Genomic DNA, 5,000 nt, shown 5'->3' on the forward strand with positions numbered 1-5,000 from the left:
TTTATATAAGGGTCCGGCCCCGAAGGAGACTGTCTGGTAAAATTCTGGCCCTCTGACAAATATAGTTGATGACCCCTGTTGTAGAGTTTTACATCAGACTTTCTTCCTCATAAATGTAAGTTAATCTCACATAGATTTCACAATTATACTGTGTTCATGCAGACTATGTATGTATGGCTACAGTGCGTTAGTACAACACATTTAATTTCACAGGTTGTAATTATATGAATCCACATGTATATCCTTCAGATTTTCATACATCCAACTGTTATAAGAAAACTTAAAATAGAAGGCAAATTGACATCAGGGCAAGTCATAAACCAACAGTCAGGTGATGACATGGTAGAGCTGTATCATGATAACATAGTGGTCTGAAGAGATGTCGATAACATGTTGACAGTATGTACTCTGGCATCGAGCCATATAAAGTGATTACACTTTCCTCCAATCTTTGCAATCATTTCTTGCTACTGGATAATTTGACCTCCCTGAAAAGTATTCAAATAAAAGAAAGGAAAAACAGTCTCTCTTGATTAAACTGCTCATACCTCACTGGCATATATACACAGTGATGAAGGGCTGTAAGCAGCATTGTACTGGCAGCTGCTTAAGTAGCTGGTTTTAACTACTTTATATACAATTAGTCCTTTGGCTTCTAACATATGGGTTGGGTCCATCCAAAGGGTCACAAGATAAATCTGAGGGGCCCTTAGATGAGAATGAGAAGAAAAAAAAAATCTTCTGGACAACTTTGCATTAACGTTTGTTTTTAACATTTTTTTTTTCTTTTAATTTATTATTTTCTTGTAAAACACTGGATAATTCACCCTATTTTGGCATCAAACCATCTGTGAAGTTTAGAAGTGTCTTTGTTGGAACAGTTACAACCGACAGAAACCTGTGACAGGCTGGAGAAGACATTGAGAAACTATGTTCTGCTAAAGTACTGCACATGTTTTACTCTCACTTTCTTATATCCTCATGATTATAGGATTACATCTAATAAATAATGAATGTCAGTTTGATCCAGCTCTTGTTAAAAGCTAAATGATGTTCATGCTGTAGGAAATATTTCAACTTGAGACCGTTCCATCATATAGAAATATTTTGGATGTCTTTTCTGTCATTTTAAAACTATTTCCAACCTAACCTATCTCATTCTAACCATATCAAGGGGAAGATTAAAATGAATACAGGTTAAAACACAAGGAAAGATGTACATGTTCATACACATCAAGAGAAGTGCAGGCAGAGCCAAAAGGCCAAAGGGCTTATGTAGTTACCCTAGTAGAGCATCAAATGTCATCATCAGAGCAACAACGACAACAACGACAACAACAACAACGACAACAACAACAACAACAACAACAACAACAACATGTTTCAGGAGCCAGCTGTGGAAGCTAACATCAGGAAGTAAGTTAACAAAATTACTGAGAATTGAATTCCAGATTTTAGGACCCCCCCATCAGAAATTCTAAATTGTGTGCTTGAAGTTCTTGAAAATGCATGCTAAAGCTGATAACTGTTCCCGCTTTTAATATTTGCTATCTGTGGACACTGCAGTAAAACAATGTTTTGGCTGCACAGCATACATTTACATATGAGTTGAAGAGTTTGTATTTCCCTTATTGTTTTTTTTTCTGTGCTGCATCCTGTTATTGTCAGCAGGTACTCATATTTGATAAAAAATAGTTTAGATAGATAGATATAAGAGTCGTATTAGATAGATAAGATAATAAGGATTACATTATTATTAATCTTATAATCTTGTTAACCAACAACAAAACTAATTGTGCATCTGTCTGTTGCTATTCTAAAGGCAGATACAGATTGGTGCAGAGTGCAGGGACACACAGGTAAGGTTTGACAGGCTCTCTTGTTTGCATATCAACATCAAAGAGTTGATATTAAGCCAGTGTTGGCTGGAAGGCAAGCAAATTTTGAGGGTTAAATTTGAATGTCATTTGCCAGTGCCAAGACTTCCTCATGTGTCCCAGGTACGGCTCAGTGCATCTCTGAAGGCTGTGTATGGAAATCATCTACCTCAAGCTCAGACTGTGTGTGTGTGTTTGTAATGGAGGGGCGAATGGTAATGATGATGGATTTAACATTATTTCAGAGCAAAAAAGCTCTTCCTCCTTATGCAAAACACATGTCGTATTCTTATTTACCCACTAAAATAGTTGCACCTACAGTATTTCATGTTATAAGAAGTGAACAAGCACCCACATTACATATACAGTTTCATTTTTCCTTCTTGGTCCATTGCTTTCAGGACTTTTTCGTGACTAATCACAATTTGCTGCTAAGTCACCACAGTTTTCACAAATTGTTTATGTACGGTAATAACAGCATGTTTGGGCACAGCAAGAGACAATAGAAATGTCCTCAGAAAAGAGAAGCAGATGAAGTGAAATGATGTAAGATCTTTATACTCCCCCTCCGTGTTCCAACATGAGGCGACTGACTCTGTGGTCAGAGTTTTTGCTTCCCTCTAAATAGCCTTTTATTCCCCAAGATAAAAGGTGGAATAAGCTAACATTAGGATATGGATGGCTTTAGTTACTGTGTGTCTCTGTGCATCAGTAGGACTTTGTGTGTCATTCATGAAGCTTACATTGAAAGGGTGCTGAACTACCTGTATATGCAACCCAGTGTGATGGAAGTATGGCCGGCTTTACTCAATGTAGGACATTTGAAATTACTTTATAATAAAAATATTCTTTATATGTCACCATAAGAACATAGCACCAGGTTATTACTTTAATATTGGTTGTCATTCATAGAAAACATAACAGTTTAATTGCCTTAAGTTTTGACTACAGTTCCTTGACCACAAGGGGTAATGATAAATGCTAAAACATAGTGTAAGAGTAGCACAAGTAGTAGAACAAGTCAATGAACGGAATCACCCATGTCAGATACATCATAACATCTATCTACTTCATCTTAGTTTTATGACATAAGATAACCATGAGGTAATGGTCATAGCACACAACATTTGATTATGGCAGCAAAACCTCTGCATGTACAGTATAGAAGTGAGCCCAGGTGTGTATGTTATAGCTGTAAGAGTGAGATTATGACATTTCTTTTTTCGAAATGTTATATACTGTAGTCTTGTTTCAAGACTAGATTTCTTTATTTTGTTAAAAAAAAGTTACACAATTTTGAAAATACCTGAACGGTTTAAAATGAAAATGACACTTATATCAGCAAAGCCAAATGTTATTTTTGATTTGTTTCTGTAAGAAAAGGTTGATCAGCGGTCAACAGTTGCTGTTTCAAAGAGTAACAAAAGCAGAAGCTTTGTTATTATCTCATTTGTGAACTCCATGCCCCCTGACAGCGACACGGGTCTCATCTCCTCCACATATTGCTTTTACACCAGTCAGTCCTGGCTTCATTGAATGATGTCAGTACTTAATACATATTAGAAGTGTAGCGCAGTCCCACTCATTTTCAACAATGCAATTTGTAGTTTGTAGCTGACATAAATATTTTTATTTTTATAAACATTGATTTCTTTTTTAGATGCAGACCTATGGAGGCCATGCAAGACCTAAATAAGTCTTGCATTATGCCAATTATCATTGTCAACAAGTCCCATGAAAAGACCATGAACATGAATCCCTATCAATATTTTCTGACTTCTCTACCCTGTTTGTATCTCTCAGTCACAAACCCACAAGGGTCCCACTAAAGATGTAAATCTTTACACAACAGAACAAAAAAACAGTTTAATTTTCCAAAGAACTCAATAACAGAGGAAAACTGATTTTTTTAGGAAATGTGAGAAGTAACTAGTACATTTGTTGGGGACTATTTCCAGCTGTGGATTTGGGTTGCTAGTGAGTAATTAAGGCAAGAAGACATTGAATTTGAGGTTGACTCAAAATAAACTCGGTGTGTGTGTTCATGATAATGAAAGAACATGTCACCCAATGCAAAGCTGTGGTTCAATGATGTGTTTTAAGGCCCTGAAAGCCAATATTCTTAATCAGCTTCTCACTACGAGTGATGGGATCCTACATAAACATAACGCTATTGTCAAAGTTGAAACCGTTTTGGTGATTGTACACGCGCAATATCTGTACTTTAAGCTTTTGGACAACAGTTGGAGAGGAATAGAGGAATAACATAGGAATATCAGGCTTTACTTGAGACATACACACACACACAAACACTTGTTTGTAGGATCATTTTGTTTTGGTCTTTTCAAGGGATTTGATGACACTTAGAAGAAAGCCAGAACTAAAAGGTTATACTGGGCTTAAACTTTAGAATAAGAGAAACATCATGATATGTGGTAATAAGGCTGGCTGCATAGCTAGCTCAGAGTTGCAAGTTACCTGCACTGTTTCTTTGGCTTTGCCAACTGACGAGGAACCCAACCACATGTGTATTTCATCTCTCAGAGCAAAATTTGTGTTTAGATAAATCTCTCACCAGCAGAGCTGCTGTCTACCCACTCAGAACTCCAGACCTCATGGTTGGCCCTCTTTGTCACACAAATTCAGAGTTAAAAAACTCAAAATAAAAAGGTCAGTGCTAGAAATTGCATTGGATAAAGGTGATTGATTTTAATACCCGTCTCTTGCATCTGATGGTGTTTTCTCTTCTGTCTCTCACAAAATCTCCTCATTATGCGAGCCATAGCAGCCTGCATATCTATAGAGTGGAAATGCCAATGCTAAACAGAAAACAAACAGTGGCTACTGTCTTGTAAAGCCTTTTGACAGACGGTTTATGGAAACTGAAAAGCTAGTCTTGCTCGTGCATGCAGGCGTCTAAAGCAGAGCCTGATTTCTCTGATTGTGTGTTGCCGTGTGTTTCTGAGACAACAATAGGAGGCTTGTCTGCGGCCTGTGCATGGCAGAGGACAATGTCAGCTGGCAGGTGTGCATGGATCAAACTTTGCATAGGCAGCCTCCTTCACTGCCCTTTTCTGTCTCTCTATGCTATACCTGTCCACCTCAATCTTCCCACCCCGCCCC

General features: G+C 37.5%; 1 protein-coding gene across 2 annotated transcripts in view; it reads right to left on the reverse strand.

Annotated features, from left to right (window-relative positions):
* Positions 1-5,000, reverse strand: part of si:ch211-213d14.1 (uncharacterized protein C11orf53 homolog) — a 30,467-nt gene that overhangs the window by 22,952 nt on the left and 2,515 nt on the right. The window lies entirely within an intron of this gene.

This window comes from Etheostoma cragini, chromosome 3, assembly GCF_013103735.1.
Source record: "Etheostoma cragini isolate CJK2018 chromosome 3, CSU_Ecrag_1.0, whole genome shotgun sequence".
Lineage (NCBI taxonomy): Eukaryota > Metazoa > Chordata > Actinopteri > Perciformes > Percidae > Etheostoma > Etheostoma cragini.